The sequence below is a fragment of the Marmota flaviventris genome, chromosome 11, assembly GCF_047511675.1.
Source record: "Marmota flaviventris isolate mMarFla1 chromosome 11, mMarFla1.hap1, whole genome shotgun sequence".
NCBI lineage: Eukaryota > Metazoa > Chordata > Mammalia > Rodentia > Sciuridae > Marmota > Marmota flaviventris.
Window position 1 is genome coordinate 47,498,710 of NC_092508.1, and position 18,208 is coordinate 47,516,917.

An 18,208-nucleotide genomic window follows, 5' to 3' on the forward strand; every position below is an offset into this window, starting at 1 on the left:
ATATGATATGTCAAGAACTATGTAATGTTTTGAACAACCAACAATAAAAATATTTTTAAAAAAGTAAAAATAAAAATAAATAAATAAATAAATTTCTGTTTAAATATATAACTTTAAATATAAAATTTCTGTTTAAATATATATTTACCATAAGGAAAGTTTTTAAAACTTGATAATTATTTACAAAACTAATAAAATCCCCAACAAGAAAATTAAAGATTTTTTTCTTCTGACAACTGAATAATAATAATAATAGATTGTCAAACTTTTCTTTAAAAAAATAAAAGAAATACACTGCTCTAGATCTGAGGAAGGGCATTAAACTTGCTTCATTTTAAATATACTTAAAAATATATTTAACTTTTCCAATTTTTAAAAACACAAAGCAAATGTAATTCTGTGTTTTATAATCAGAATTACCAGGAAGGCAGTTACACAAATAGGAAAACATCTTACTAGCCTTTGACCACAGATAAAAATAGTGCACAGAGAATAGTGCAAATAGTACGAATGTGACTTTCATTAAAGTTAGCTGGCATAGACTCCACAGAAATATAATTTAGATTTTCTTTATTTTCTCCATAATCTTATCCCCCAGGATTACCTGGTCCTTTTCTTCTTCTCAGTTATCTACCAGGATTCTGGTTCCATTTTATGCAGCTGATGACAAATTCTAGGGGTCCTGACATCCAAAGAAAAGATAGATCAAGTTTCTCAGAGATAGAGATCAATGAAGTAAATGTAGTTTTGCTATTACTGACAGCCTTCAGAGTATATGCTTGATATTCTCAAATAACAAAATCTGTCCCTTGACTTTGAATTACCAAATATTTTCTCTTCATGAAGAATAAGAAGTAGTAGAAGGAGGTAAGCTGAAAATAAAATGCAATTCAGAACACAGTTATTTAGAGTAAAGGGTATTGTTCCCTCTTATCATAATGCCTTCCCAGTGCAAATCCAACAGCTGAGAGGCTCTTGTTGAATTACCTTCAACTTATTAAAACTTTATATTGTTGAAACTCAACTCAAACTTGTACCTTCTAGGAAACTTGTCTTGGAGTTTCACTTCTAAGCCATGTTTCTTTATTGTTCAACTACCATGGCACTATAAACTTTGCCTTCATAACCTTTAGTACATGCAATGATACAGTTACTTCTATGAATAATCATCTACTCCATTTTTATGTGCAAGAAACATTTTCAATGTCTTGTTTCAACCTAGTTGTCTTGCTTTCACTTAACTTTTTCTTTCTCAAATTCAAACTCATTAAAATATATATATATTTAGAAATAAGTGTATCTGCATCTTGTTGGAGAAACACAATTAAAGAAGTGGAAATTTGCAAAACTCACAAATCCTCTCTATAATCATGGAAAAGAATGAAACAATTTTGTTATTGTGTAATCATTAAGACAAACAGCAATAGGCATCAGAGGCAATCAGCTAGAGACTGTGTTTTTGAAATGTTTTTTCCCCTATATATTTATATTGCTCTTGTATAGTTGAAAAGTCTCCCTTGCAGGGTTGGGCGGCGGTCTGCCTACCTTGCAGGTGCGGGTGGGGGCTCTGCTCTGCCCCTCCTCCAATTGGTGTGAGGTGTCTACCACGCCCGTGGACCCCTGGGCCTGTTCTGCTGGTCGGTCGCAGGTCTGCCTACATTGTAGGCGCGGGTGGTGGCTCTGCTCTGCCCTTACTCCAATTGGGGTGACGTGTCTACCATGCCGGCGGGTCGCTGGGCTTATTCCGGGCGCGGGAGGCGGCTCTGCCCTGCCCTTACTCCAATTAGGGTGTCGTGACTACCACGCCGGCAGGTCACTGGGCCTGTTCCGGGCGCGGGCGGCGGCTCTGCTCTGCCCCTACTCCAATTGGGGTGACGTGTGTACCATGCCGGCAGGCTACTGGGCCTGATCCGCCGGGCGACGACTCTGCCCTGCCCCTCCTACCACGCCCGCGGACCGTTGGGCCTGATCTGCAGGTTGGTCGCAGGTCTGCCCACCCTGCGGGCACGGGTGGCGGTTCCGCTCCGCCCCCACTCCAATTGGGGTCACGTGAACACCACACCGGCAGGGCCTGATCCGGGCGCAGGCGAAGGCTCTGCTCTGCCCCTACTCCAGTTGGGGTGACGTGTGTACCACGCTGGCAGGCCGCTGGGCCTGACCCGCCAGTCTGTCGCAGGTCTGCTTACCTTGCAGGCGCAGGCGGCGGCTCTGCCCTGCCCCTCCTTCCACGCCCGCATACCACTGGGTCGCAGGTCTGCCCACCCTGCGGGCACGGGTGGCTGCTCCGCTCCGCCCCCTCTCCAATTGGGGTCACGCGACCACCACGCCGGCTAGCCGCTGGGCCTGTTCCGGGCGCGGGCGGAGGCCCGGCTCCTCCCCTCTGGCTCGACGACAAAGCGAGAGAGACTTGGGTGTCTGTGACTCACCCTCCCTACCAGCAGACCAACTGTTTCTGTCACCGCTGGTATTGATGAAGTTCTCTCCTCCGCCGCTTTCTGATGACATCAGATCTCTGCCATGTTGGTATCCTATGCGAATGGCAGCATTTCGTTCCCTTTGCCGGGTGACCAAAGCAATGGGTGAGTCCTTACCGGCCCTCACAGGCCCCGTCTCAGTCCTGTTGCCACTGCCCACGAAGGCTCGGTTGGTATTTACCTCCACAGTACTCAGCAGGACCCGTACCGAGAAGCAGTTTCCGCGGGCTCCTTAGCCCTGGGCCAAAGCAGTTCCGGGAGGCGGAACTCAGCCGCTCCGTGCTTGGTGTATGCTCTGATAAGAGCAGGCTCCAAGAAGTAGTTTCCGCCGGTTCTTTAGCACTGAGCCTGAGTAATCTGTCTGCAAGCCGCAAGCAAATGGCAGCCTGAAATTACCTGTTCTATGGCTGAATGAGCTGCGGTCAGTCGAAAACAGGGATGGTGATGTCAGCTCTCCAAGATGGTGGCCGCTGGCCTCCTCTGTGATCTGACCGGTGTGGAGAACCGAATTGGACCGCTTCCTTCCCCCGTCTTGAACCCAGAATTCAGCACTGAGTACGGTGCTTGCATGGCTGGCAGAAACTGCAGTGCTGTATCCCTGCGTCGCTATCTCTTCGTTTCCCAGCGCGCGCTGCAGACTCTAGCCGTGGGGCGATTTGCTGAATAAGCAGTGTTACCCTCCGTGTGACAAATCTCTCACGTTTGAGTCCCCATAGCCGATCCTCGTGCGATGGAAATCCTTCCTCCAGGTTCCCGGAGCACTCTACTATTGCTGGAAATTCCTAACAAGATAGCCTTTAGCAGTCCTGACTCGTCATTCTCCCACGCAGTGACGCGGCACACGGGGGCAATGCACTCCCCTCGCCACCATCTTCAGTCGATTAAAACAGAAATTTAATAGGGAAAGTTTTATTTATGTTCACATTCGAACATATATGTTATAATTTATAATATTGCATATCTGATGTCTAAGTAGAGTCTACAAAATACTTTCTGAAAAATAGAGAAAATAAGTGATTAAATAATTCTCATTCTCTTGAAGCTGTTTCTTTTTATTAGTATTACTGTTTTATTTTGGTGGAGATTTTAAGAAGGCTTAGGATAGATTTTCTTAAAGAAAACATTTCACTGGACAAAATTACATAATTAAACAGGGGAAAAAGACCTTATTGGAGGTTATTGTAAGAGGGGAAAGAGAGCAGAACTAAATCTGAATTCAGGACACTGCAGGGAGAGGCAGGAAGCTGTTTAACAACTGGGGAGCCAGTGAAAGAATACCGGATGGAACTGGGGTGGCAGGTGGTGAGAAGCAGTGAGAGTGATGAAGGGGATGTGTAGATCTCACTAAATTATTTTTTCAGTATGAAAACGTTTCTGTGATTGGACTAACTGGGATCAGGAGATAGGGGGACTATCTCCCTAGATGATTTGATTTCAAAGATATGACTCCCAGGTCCTTGAGAAGGATATTCCTGGATTGTGAAACTGGCATAAGGCTTCTAAAAAGCTTTACATTTTAAAGGGGCTAAAGAATCAGACTCTGTTGTGGTTGCCTATAATCTGAGAGACTCCAGAGGCTGGGGGAGAAGGATTGCAGGTTAGAGGCTAGCCTCAGCAATTTATCAAGTCCCTAACTAAAAATAAAAAATAAAAAGGGCTGGGGGTATAGCTCAGTGACAAAGTATCCTTGGGTTCAATTCCCAGTACTGAAAACAAAACAAAACAACAACACCCCCAAAAACAAAAGGACAGAGGAAGTACTTAAAATGTTTTACAAAGAAAATGCTCCAAGAACATGGGGAATGCTCTAAGGGAAGTCAGGGCCTCTCAAAGTTTAGTCCAGCTAAGGGCATGGTGAGGATGTCTTGGTCAGTTTTTTTTTTTTTTAATTAGAACTCTGCTTATAAATCTGAAGTTCCTAATTATTCAGAAAGACAATACTTGTATGTTAAAAAAAGTGTATGGATGGCTTTTTGATCTTCTATACATTTTCTTCTTCTGTTAGACTAAATGATGTAAAATAAAATGTAACAAGTGATAATTAGTGATAACAGAGATAATAGAGGTTCACTTTATTTATGTGAGCTTTGTTTTGTAATGAATGTCCTTTTTAGATCACTCCTGTGGTGAGGTTTTGATGTATTAATTGACAAAAGCTCTTTTCTTTGCCTTTCTAATTTTTTGAGACTTTTTTTTCAGTGTTTTCATCAATAGAATTTTTTTAGCATGTACTTTAATTCCTTTCTAATTGTCATTAAAATAAATAGGTTGCTTTGATGTAAGAAATATTGAGTTCCCTTTTATTTACTCACATGGATTGATTTAGCCAAGACCAAAAGCTGTGCATGCTCTGAGTTCTTCAACCTCTGCTTTCCAACATCCACTATAAGGTCATCATCATTCCTGGCAAGGACAAAGATAAAAGAACTGAAAATTTTTTAGCATCTACTTCATTTTTAATAGACAAGAAACATTTCAATGCCTTGGTTTACATCTTTGCTTTACTGAGTCTTATTTTAACTTAGTTTTTTCTTTCTCAAATTCAAGTTAAAATTAATTATTCAAAAGTAAATGTATCTGTATCTTGTTGGAGAAACAAAATTGAAAAAAAAAAGAAATTTGCTAACTCAGCAAATCCTCTCTAAAATTGTAGAAAAGAATGAAACTATTTTATTATTGCACAATCATTAAGCCAGACGGCAATAGGCATCAGAGGCAATTGGCTAGAGACTGCAAAGATAAAAGGGAATCCTCCCCATTAGAAAGGCAGATCCAATACATTAAACACATGTTAATTGCCTTTATCTAAAGGAAAATAAAACTCTTGAATCTTTTTGACAAGAAAGAAGTGGAAACTTCTTCCAGCCGGGTAGCTAAGATAACCTGCAGAGAGTGAGACAGACCACCAATCTTCCTGGTGTTCACAGCACAAGGAGATGGTTCAAGGCCCCAGGGCAGCACATTTTTGATATACAAAATAGCAGGAGGCACATTTCACTTTTAAAAGAATTCTCATACACCTCAGAGAGACACAGAAACAATTTACAACATCAAGTTTTCTAAAGGAAATTCTGAAGAGGCAGTAGGGGTAGGTGTTGGGCTAAACACTAATCAGTGCTCAGAAAAGCTTGCAGTGAGATAAGGTCTCTGAAGGAATGTGGCAAAGACAGAAACAGAGAGGGGAAGATGCCATGTCCCTTATCTCCAATCCCCAAACCTTGGGAAAGGAAGAGAGTGACCTTGATTTCGAGTAAGGGAATGTACTCACAAAATATCTGAAGAAAGTCATCCGCACAGTGAGCATGCCACCTGTCTACATGTTCCTTCTGCTTGAAAGCACAGCCTGGTCCTCCACTGGAACTCTGTCTACCACTGAGGAGTGAGTACTAATAAACTTTCCAAAACCTCTTCATTGAGTCCTCCAAGTTTTCTCTCTGGGATTGGTCAACAGTATGCTTGGGGCCTTTGCAACCCTGGGCTTGAACAGGTAGTAACTTATCATTTCCTTACCATGGATTTAAACCTAAATTTTTAAGATGCACATTGATCCTAGTAATCCATGCAACATTCTTTAAAACTATATTCTATTACTCTCAGACAACTTTAAGTAGAACTAAAAGTGACACATTTAACCATATTTGACCAAGTACATTAGACAAAAACAACTTTGACTAGAGGCATCCTTGGTGTGTTAGTGAGAAAACCTTTATTCTTGCTAGAAATGCTATTAAAAACCTTAATAACTCATTTCTTTAAAGAAAGGTCATAGGAATTGGATGCAGGTCTGAATCTGGTACTGCTTTAAAACAAATGAGACATAGTAGGTAATTAATTGTGAGATCTTTTATTTGTCTCACCTTGTAACAGGCTGAAATTAAAGGCAGCTTCCTCATATGGAGAATTAAAACTTTAAATTGTTTTAACTTCTAAACTTTGCCATACTGAGAAGAAACACTTCCTCATACTCAGTGTTTTAGTTAGCATTTTTGCTGCTATGACTAAAGGATCTGACCAGAACAATACATATATATATATATATATATATATATATATATATATATATATATATATATATATATATATTTGGTGCCAGGCATTGAACCCCAGGGTGCCTAACCATTGGGGAACATCCCTAGCACCCCTCCATCCCCCTTATTTTTTGTATTTTATTTAGAGTCAGGGTCTCACTGAGTTGCTTAGTGCCTCACCTTTGCTGAGGCTGACTTTGAACTTGCAATCTTCCTGCCTCAGACTCCGGAGGTGCTGGGATTACAGGCGTGCACACTGCACCTGGCTGAGCAGAACAATTTTAAAGGAGGAAAAGTTTATTTGAGGGATCACAGTTTCAGTAGTCTCAGTCCCTAGAAGGCCAGCTCCATTCCCCAGGTCTCCAGGCGAGGCAGCACATCATGGCAGAAGAGTGTGACAGAGGAAAACAGCTCTCATGTTGATCCGAAAGCAGAGAGAGGGAGAGAGACTCCACTCACCAGATTCAAATATAAGCCATGCACCCAATTCTCACCTTCTCCAGCTACATGTTATTTCATTTACCACTCAATTAATCCCTTTTAGGAATAAAATCACTGATTGTGTTAAGACTGTTACAACCCAATCATTTTTCCTCTGAACCTTCTTGCATTGTCTCACACAGGAGCTTTTGGGGGACACCACATCTAAATCATAACACTCAAGGTAAAGTGAGGGGCTGTCTCTAAGCTGGCCTCAAGAGTGCTGAGGAAGCTGAGGCTGGGACCCTCTGCTTAGCTATATTCACACACACATACACACTGCTCTTCATGTTCCACTTTGTAGCCTCTTCTTTTATAAAAGCTTTCATAGCCCTTGAGTTTTCAAAAGATGATGAGTTGAAACATGTGTTTCCTTTGTCTTCCTTCAAAGCTGGTTTCGAATAAAACCTATTTTTTCCCCCCGATTTGATTCCAGGTGTTTGTGAAGAGCAAAGGTACAAACTCTTCTCCCCCGTGCACTTCCACTTCCTGTGGTAACAATATGTCTTACTTTTGAAAAAAGAAAGCTCCAATGGGCATGTTTCTTTCAAACTAAATCATTTGAACCCTGAAATTTATTCTTTCAATTATTTAAAAAATAATTGAGGGTCTATTATGTGTAAATCACTAGTATGGACCTGGGTAAAACTTTCGTGAATAAAGGGACTGGGTGTTTGAAGGTGATAATAGTATCATTATCTTAGTATGATCAAAGAGTCAGGGAGGAAGGTAACATTTGCATTTATATAATATAAAGAAATATGTATTCCTTAAGAAAAATGTTAATGAATGCTGATGCATTTCCACATTTTAAGGTATTTTTGTTTGCAATATTCCATATCTGTCCCCCTGAGGGGATCCTTTGCAATGCTGTTGAGATATAGATTTGAATTGGAGGTGCTAAAAAAACTGGAGTGCTGGAAGGAACAAATTGTCTGATAGGCCAAGTTAGCTAGCTGCCACTTAGCAACATCACAGTGTTTGTCTGTAATTTTCTGCTTGTTTTAAGTCATGTGCAATAATTCCTGTGAAGCTCTTTAGTTTGAATTTGAACTTATATTCACTGTTTACACAGTAGGGGAGATGAAATCTTTTCTCACCCATTGCTAGGTTGATGGCTGAGGTCCCCATAATAAAAACAGATTAATAGGAGAAAAACACAAATTTACTAAATGGAAGTTTTATGTGACACTGGGGCCTTCATGAGGAAATTAAGGTATAAAGAAACATATTTTTATGCTAATTTTGATGAAGTGGTTGGTTTTGCAAATGTATAATTGGACAAAGAGTAGATGATTTAATGGTAACAAAGTGGGGACAACTTAAGAAAAGCCTATTTATTTACATCCTTCTCTATGCTCCTGAGTCTTCAGAGACAAGCATTTTTTTTCCCTCTGGATCCAGAGTGGACATCTGTCATGTTTTGGATGGGAGGTGTCCCCCAAAAGCTCAATGCAGGAAGACTTGGAGAAGAAATGATTGGGTTGTGAGAACCTCAACCAAATCAAAGAATTAATCCCCTGATTTGGATTAACTAAGTGGTAACTGAAGGTGGAGAAGGTATGTAATTAAGTGGTAACTGAAGGTGGAGAGGGTATGCCTGGAGGAGGTATGTCATTGGGGGCATGCCTTTGGGGTATATATTTTGCATTTGTTGAATGGAACCTTTCTCTCTGCTTTCTGATCATCATGTGAGTCACTTCCCTCTACCTCGTTCTTCCATCGAAATATTCTCCCTCACCTCAAGCCCCAAGAAATGGAGCTGACTGTCTATGGATTGAGACCTCTAAAACCATAAACCCCCAAATAAATCTTTCCTCTTCTACAATTGTTCTTGACAGGTCTTTTAGTCCCAGCAATGAAAAAGCTGACTAAAACAATCTCCCATCTGAAGGTATTTTGTCCTCCTTCTCAGAATGTTCAGCAAAGTTTTATGGTCTGATTTAGAGAAATTATGAGAAGAAGGTGAGAGTAACTTCCTGATTTTCTTAAATGTGCATGTGCCATATTTTGGGACAATTGTCCCAAATCTCATCAACACATTAAAGATAATTTTAGGATATATCATTTTGTAAGCTGGATTTTCAAAAAATGCTCTTTATGATTCATCACTTTCTTACTATTTTCACTTGGTGCTTTTTGTAAAGCTTTTTTGAAAATTCAAGGACAGAGAGTACAGGGATCAGATGCCCACTGAAGGCTTTTGTTAAGTTGTTGATGGGTCAAAACTGTTAAAGCCATAAAGAATGAGCAGTCTGGGAAGTAACAATGGCGTTGGTATAAAGGATTCTGGAATAGGCCACCATCGCATAAAAATGATTTTGAGCTAGAAACATTTGAGTTCCTGGAATCCCTTATCTGCCTAAAGGCAGATTCACCACAAAGAACTCAATTATAAATATACTCCTTGGGAACAATTTAATAGATAAATCAGCAACACACTTAAGCAGATACTGTCAGAAGACTATCATATGTCTATCTGTTCTCCTAAGGGTCCATTTTTCTTTCCAAAATGTAATTTGTTTTTCCATAAATGCCCTTTCTACCCTCCTTCAAAGAAGTCAATTGTTCTCCCAGAAACACTCCTCTGCCCCTTCTGATCTTTGATTAAAATGGTACATAAACACCAAGTTTGAACAAACACGTTGTCATATTTCTCTGGGAATGCCTGTGCATGCATATTTACTTACATCTGTTTCTTTTCCTCATATATTTAATTAACTTAATTTGCAGGCGCCCAATCAATTAACTTAAAAGGGCAGAAGAAAACCTTTTCTCCCCTAACATTTTAATAGTTAGGAAAAAGGAATCTGAAAGGATAGAGCTAAATGAAGGAACAGGAATTAATGCCTTTTGTCAGCCTCTTTGCTGGAAGACAGATTGTCCACCTAAGAATAAAATAATCAGGACTTCCATTTTTTAATATTAGTTTTTGTTTTTAAAGTGGATCATTTCTGTTAGATAAAATATGTAAGATTTTAATCAACTTGAAGGGGAAAATTACATGATTTTGTTTAAAATGATTGTGTTCTGCTCAATGAGTTTTCTTTAAAGTTTGCATAAGGAAAAGGAAGGATGAGTTGTCTTATTAAAATATTGGCTGTTACTCTTTGATCTCAGACCCTTCAATATTTTTTCACTGGTTTTCAAATAAAGTCAAAGTCTACAATGTGCAATGAAGGTTTCCATGGAACAGCCTTCATCAACCTCTCTAGACCTATCTCACTCTTTTCAGAATTCAGCTCACAGGCTGCTAATCATAATGCATTTCATTATGCAAAACTTTGAAACCATCGTGACCTTATTCTTTCCCCAACCTGTCTTTCTGGCAGTGACTCAGATAGAAAAAGCTTTCAGAGTGACATGACGCTGTTATGAGCAAGGCACGCCACTAACGTGGACCAAACATGCTTGTATCTTAGAATTCATTGGATGAAAATAAATCCACAAGCTACATCAAATTCATTGACTTCAATTCCCTGGATGCTTAAGGTTCACTTGGTAGCTGCTGTGAGAAGGGAAATGTAAGTTCTTTATTTCATTCTGATCTTAGATGTGAATATCTATAACACTCAAGTCACATGCCATATTTCACACCATGATGTATATAGGTTCTGGCTAAGAAAGAGGTCAGGGATTCGGAGTTCCTAGAGGCCCCATCAAGAGTAAATTTAGAGGGCAGATAAAAATGCAAAAGAGTTACTGCATTGCAGGTGGTTGGGTAGTGTTTTAAGGAACCAATTCACAGAGCCTAGAAGAGAGTTGAGGAAGGCAGAAAGTTGGGGGCAGAAAGTTTCCAGGTGGATCACATTAAGCAGGAGATGGAGGTGAAATGAAGCCTCAGGGAGAGTTAGAAATTCATCACCTGTCACTTGAGGTGACATTAACTAGGTGGTCTCATGAGATAATGAGTCAGTGTGTATCTTAGGTGCCCCTCATTCTTTGTGTTTCAGGTGAGGGATTGCACCATTGATTAATCTGGCATGTTTTACAAGCTCATAGGCCTGGTTTCTCTGTTATGGATTGATAACACCCAGGTATCCAGATACCTTTGATTTAATTTAATAAGTTCACAGGTGGTTGTGTCCAGTGGAATATAGGTAGTATGGTCCTTCTGAACCTTAGTTGGAAGTAGTTAAGCTTGAGTCTGAAGAAGTGAGTATTGGCTATATTGTGGAGTGCTTTTGTGACTTAGTTTTGAGAAGACATATGGTGATAATTGGAAAGCAATGTAGCACTTTAGGTTATGGAGTAGACATATTTATGTTTAGAAAGGTGATTCCATGGAGGATGATTTTGAAATTGATACAACTAAAGACTAGGGAATTTAGGATGCGATTTTACATAGGATAAATAATGAGCATTTGGCCTGTGATAGGGGAAGTTATATGGAGTAGAGTGGACTAACTGAAGAAATGTTTATAGAATTTAAACTTCACAGGTCTTGAGAGATAGAGAGGAGGATTATGCCTGACATTTATTCTAACCTGATTGGGTGGATGGTGATGTAAGCCAATGTCATTAAAAAAAAAAATTAAGAGCACATTTAGATCAGGAGGTATACACGGTGTATTCTGATGAATTCTTAATTATAGTGCTTCCCAAATGTATTTATGCTATGACATTTGAAGAGAATCATAGTGTGGCACATTAGCTAAAAAAAAAGAGGCTCATCAAAATCAATATTATATATCCCATGGAGGCATACCACAGGGATGCTTGTTCTCTTTTCAATCCATAAGAGAAATTAGGGTAGAGTGGTGAAGATATTTATCTGTTTTTGAGTTACATATATTTATATATAATTAGTACATGTTGTGAAATGCTCACGAAGCTAGATTTAGAAAGGCATTTAATGTATGTGTGATCTGTTGGGGGGTTTGAGAGTTAACAACGAGACACATACAAATTGAGTCCCTAGAAGTTTCTCTTAAAAAAGAAAGAAATGGCAGTCACTCTGATTGACAACTGTGCCACCACCACTGTGGTCAAGTGTTTCTCTGTTATCACTGCAAAGAAGAGGAAGGGAACTGTGCAATTGAAAATTGAGTTCCTGAAAGCTAATTGGGATTGCAAAAGAAGCAAGTTAATGTCTTTTTTTTCCCAGATAATTTTAATTGGCAATTATGGTAAAAAGAAAATTGAATATTTTTAGTACATATTGAGAGAGAAGACTGCCCAAGTTCTGGATTATAGACAGAATACTTCTGAAAATAAAAAATACTTAAATTTTGATTTAGTTTTAAGACTTGAGAAGATTATCATTTCTATTTACCATAAAGCACTACAGCATATAATTTTAATGCCTTTCTCACGTCCATACAGTTACCTCTATGTTTACTATAATCTCTGTACTGAAAATGAACAGGTAGTATAAGGGAGGAGAAATATTTTTTCCTCATCCATCCTAGGTTTACAGCTGAGTCCCCTCTAACCAGTTTAGTAAAAGCAAAGAACTTTACTTATATGACTTTTACATGACAAAGGAGATTTCATAAGGAAATAAAAGCCAAATCAATGGGTAAAACTGTGTACATTATATGTTGTATTGACAAAGAAGTGGGTGGTCATGCTGAAGTACAACTAGATGAAGAAGTGTGATCTGATAGTAAGAAACTGCAGGAAATGTGGCCTCACCATCTTCTCACACTCTTCTTCATCTCTCATTATCTTTCAGGTCTAGGGAAGGCAACTCTTGGATGAGGGTCTTATAAGTTGCTTGAGAGGAACCTCAGAAATTAGGACTTGTTTCAGGAAAGCTTTCCTGCTTCTGTAGTTTTCTTAAATTTCTTCAGCTTAAAATATTTTGGAGTGTTATATCTTGAACCCCATTAGTAGCATCCTTAAAATATTATTTTAACTTATGTACAATGTAATAAAGTATGTGAAAAAGTCCGGACTTTTTTTTTTTAAATTACAGGCTTTATAAAAACAATATCCATGTGGCTATATTTTGAACACACTGTCTAGAAATTAACAACCATTTCACTCTCAAGGAGCTCACAGTCAGAGGTAGAGTCTAGAGAAGACAAATTCAGAGTGTGGCCATATGTACAAATACCCAGAGTCTGAAGGAGACATACCTAACAGCCTAGGGAAAAGGGAGATGGGAGAGCCTGGGAGGGAATGTGAGCTGGAACTGACTGAGTCTTCCAGTCACATGCGGGTATAAGAGAACACTGATCTTGTGAAATGTCAGGTGATGTTCAGTTGCTAGATATTATGAGATGACTGCAGAGGAAATTAAATAGACAAACAAAAAGTTGCTTAAACTTTAGATTTTATTCTGAAAACCATTTGGAACCATTGATAGGGAGTAACAAGAATAACTTTGAATTGTACAAAAGGTTGTCTGGCAACCAAGTAGAGAATGGAAAGGGGGCAGGGAGGGAGACCAGTTTAGAGACTTGGTGAAAAGTATCATAAATTCGAATCAAATCAAAACTAGAATGGATATTGATACAGATCTAGACCTATTTAGAAAGTAGAATCTAGAAACTAATTTTGGAGAGGTATTAAAGAGAAGAGAAAATCCAATTCATCTGGTCTAATCTATGGGGTGCAGAGTAGTATTTTTCACTGGCAGAGTGGATAGAGAAGGTTGACCAGGTTACATTATATTGATTCCTAAAGATGCCTCTATTTATAAAAAAAAATTGCTAGGTGGTGGCGGAATTAAATAAATCTTAACTTTACTGTGAAAGATATGAATATTTAGATGAAAAAGAAAAAAAGAAAAACAATTTGGAAAAATGTATAAATTATAGGTATACCATGTCTGTAATATTAGGCCCAAGGAACATTTCTTTGATCTAAAATACCACATGAAACATACTGGAGTGAGCCCTTTTCCCATCATAGGAACCAGTTCATGAGGAATAAGAGAAACTTTGTTGTCTTCAATCATTCTCATCCTGTTTAATTGATCTTTTAAATATTATGAATTTAAAGAATAAAAACCTTTCCTTTTCTAAATATGGTCATGTTTACCTTTCATTTTCCTTATGAACCTATTGGTTTAGTCACTGGAATATTTTTCAATAATTTTGAGAAAATAAAAAATATTATGCCTAAAAATTCCAGTTTATAGCTATGATTGCTGAGATTAATGCAAAGACAAAAGTAAAATTAACAAAAATCACAATAAAAATGTTGGTAGGAGCTGCAAAAATCTGAAGCCTAATGATGTGTAGGATGCTCCCGTAACAAGCTGGTATGGGATGTCTTTGCAGCACGCGATACTGTGTGAAGTGATTGCCCAGATGCGAGTTGAGGTGTTAGGTTTGATATATTGGGTCTTTTCTATCTGTTCCAATTTGCCTCCATGGTAACCGTTGCTACTGCAGCATCCTGACTACAATCCAGCTCTCAGCATTTTCTTTTAATTTAAGATATTCTTTGGTGGGTTGCAATTTCATTTGCCAGCATTTAGATGGATTTTTAAAAACAACAATTCAACATGATTATATGAATTCTCAACCTTCAGAGAATTGATCTGCACAGAAATTTGTGAATTTCAGGCCTCTTTTACTTTATATACCTTATTGGAGTCTTCATTTAATTTTTTCTTAAAATAATTTCACGATAGCTTTGAACACTTTAGAAAAAAACAACTACCTAATAGTCATGCCACAGACAGTGAGTCTCTGGTTTCGAATTTTGCCTTCAGAAAACTACGAGAGAAAAGAGCCAGGAAGAATATCAGGTTCATTTTTTTTTTTTTAATATTAACCTACTCAATATTTTCTTTCCTTAATAATACATTCATAACATTTTTTTAAAAAGTTATCATTTTCCTTTCACACATTCTCAATGTGTTTAAAAGTAATTGCTTTCTGTGAAGATAACCTGGACTTTGGGGGCAGACGACCTGTGTGTGAATTTCATCTTTGCTGTGTACTACCATGGTGATCCTGATTAAGTTACTCAACCTCTCTGATCTTCACTTGCCTCATTTGCATTGTTCAGAATGGGCAATTGAATAATGTGTGACAATTCCTAATACAAAATGAAAGCTAAGTACATGCTACATAAAATATCGCTTTATTTTTGTTGAGAGGACAGCAAGTAACATGATTATTTGGTGATCTTCGAAAACCATGCATTATGCATAAATATACCACAGTAAATTCCACCTTTTTTGTATATTTATAAATCACAAATCAAAATTAAATAAACAAACAAATAAGTGAAAGGATGACCAGTAGGGTAGAGGAAGGAGAATAGACGAGGGTGGAAGAGAGGGAAAGTGTGTGTGTGTGTGTGTGGGGGGGTGGAGACCAGAGACTGAAATAGTGTAAATTCAATACCATTCATATATGATTTTGTCAAAATGAACCCAACTATTATGATAATTATAATGTGCTCATAAAAGAAAATAAGAAAAAAAGGTTATAAATTGTTTTAGTCAGCTTTTTTTGCTGCTGTGACTAAAAGATCTGACCAGAACAATCATAGAGGAGGAAGAAATTTATCTGAGGACCCACAGTTTCAGAGGTCTTAGTCCCTAGAAGGCTGACTCCATTCCTCTGGGACAGAACATCATGGCATAAGAGTGTAGCAGAGGGAAGCAGCTCACACCATGATCAGAGAGCAGAGAGAAACTCCACTCTCTAGATAAAAAATACATTCCCCATAGCCATGGCCCCAATGAATCACTTCCTCCAGCCACACCCCACCTGCCTCCAGTTACCACTCAGTTAATCTTATTATGGATTAATTCACTGATTAGGTTAAGGCTATAACTCAATCATTTCTCTTCCAAGCTGTCTTGCATTGTCTCACATGTTAGCTTTTGGGGGGACACCTCACATCCAAACCATGACATGCATTAATTCCCATTTTATATTTTACTTAATTTCTTATGCCCAAATGATTATAAACAATTTATCAACACATTGTAATCATGATAATTATGTCATAATAATTGATTATATATTTTGTAAAGAACTAGCAGAGAGGAGTTTAAGAATTCCTGACAAAAGTAGATGATTAATGTTTAAGGAGAAGGAAATGCCAATCACTCTGATTTGATCATTATGCATTGTGTACATGTATAGAATTATCATGCTGTATCCCCTAATTATGTGCAATTATTATGTGCTAATTGAAAAAATAAAATCAGGAAAAAAAGGAAAATTGAAAAAAAAAAAAAAAAACCCAAATATTTTAAGACTCCTAACGAGGGAAAATTCTAGTTTTCTTTTCAAGAGCTTACATGAAGTTCAGAAATAGAATTCTGTGACATAGTTCAAAGAATTATAATAATGTGGTGAGAGCAATAACCAAATTTGATTTTTTTGTCTTAGAGGCCATAAAATTATCAATTTGAGCATTTATTACCATTACTAAAAGTAAAATATGTGATATATATGTGATGCAAAAAAAATACTTTGCTGCCTATGCTTGTATGATTGAAAGAGAAATGACATTTAAATCTAGATCAAATGTGAAAGGAATTTCAATTCTCTATAAGACATGAAAAAAGTCCTTTTCCACTGGCTCAAAAATGCTAGACAGGAAACTTAAAAAAGATTACATTTCTTTCACAGTAATTGAACAGACATGTAATTTTAGTTTTACCCTATAAGGACACAAGTGAACCTTGGTTATGGGACGGAAAAAAAATGAAGCTATTTAAGTTTGGCTTTTATCCATTTTCTCCTTCCACTCTTATATACAATGTATCTGCATATTGCCATCGAGAAAAATGCAGTATTAAAATTTAATCTTTATTCAATGTAATATTGCATACAAAACATATTCTGTTAATTTCATTAAAATATAAACACTTTATGTAGATTTTATAAAGCAAATTATTAAGAGTGTCGGAAATAAAAGGAGAAAAATCTACTAAATAAAATAACGTTTGTTAGGGAAAACATTTTAGGTAATTGAATGGAGAATAAACGTGTGCCCAAAATATAGCATACTGGCACTTAAGGAAACAGTAGAAGCAAGAAGGTGGCTCTGACCTTCTCTCGCCCTTCTCCTCTGAAGCAGGCAGTAAAATAACTCTCTGACCTTCCTCTAAAGTAGATCATAAGATTTCCATTCCATAAATACCCTCCTTGTATCCAGAAAAAAAGGAGCATTCTCATCCTTGAAGGCACAGGGAGGCCAAGAGTCATCTGAACAAACAGCCTGGCCAAGTTCTCCTCAGTTTCTTACCATCAGATCATATTGTTTCCTTGTTTGAATTTCATTTCCAAAGCCTCCTGTGTCCTCTAAAACTTACATTAAATAAATTTGCATGTGTGTATCTTGTTTATCTGTCTTCTGTGATAGTGTTTCAGCCAGGAACCTAGTAATAGGTGAGAAAAGAAATATATATTTTTTTCTCCTATACCAGTTTTCAGTACACCCTCTTCATTTTCTCTACAAATATCCTGGTTTCCTCCAGTTTTTCTTACCTTTAAATAGATACAGCATCAATCTATTTACGTGTGCTAGAGATCTGTAAGTTATTCTTAACCACTTTCTCTCACCTCTTATACCCAAGAATCAAGTTGTTAATTTTACTACCAAAACTTTTCTAGCCCTCTCCACTTTCTCTGTTTCCACTGACACTGCCCTAATTCAAACGTCTTCTTGCACAGACTCCTGTGATATCCTTTTAATTGGTCTCCCTATATCTGCTTTTATAGCCCTTTAATCTACTCTCTGCAGAGCAGAGTACTATTTTTAAAAATCTAGTGACGTCAATACTGTCACTAAACTTTTCAGTGTCTTCTGATTCTCTTTGTATTAATGTTTAATATCTTTACCCAGACTCACAACACCTTACCTGATATGGTCCCTCCTTTTCCACAGCCCACTGATTATCATCCTAGCCTGAACAACTCAATGTTTTCCTAGTTAACACATTTTCATGCATATGTTGCCTACCACAAGCACACACCGTAGAGTCTCCCACTCTTTTCAAGTGACCAAAATTCATTTTATCCTTCAGGCCTAATTTCAAATATTTTTGTTCATTAGAGAGCTTTCCCGAACTCCCAGTCTAAGCTCAAGTTACATTCAGTAATAGCGTATTTATGCTGCTTTCTTTGAACTTCATAAATCGTACTTTTTTGTTATGATGTAAGTATTTCACAACTGCTGTCCACCTTAGACTATGTGTATCCTGAGGATCAGGGTTTTCTCAACCTTGATAAAGGATGATACATTCAATATCATGTGAATGGATGTTGTGGAGATCGAACACTAACCTGACAGGCAGAAAAA

General features: G+C 37.9%; 1 pseudogene; it reads right to left on the bottom strand.

Moving 5' to 3' along the window:
* LOC114099622 (nucleophosmin-like) overlaps nt 1-3,188 on the bottom strand; it is a 74,429-nt pseudogene extending 71,241 nt beyond the window's left edge.
* Nucleotides 3,189-18,208: the final 15,020 nt, after the last annotated feature.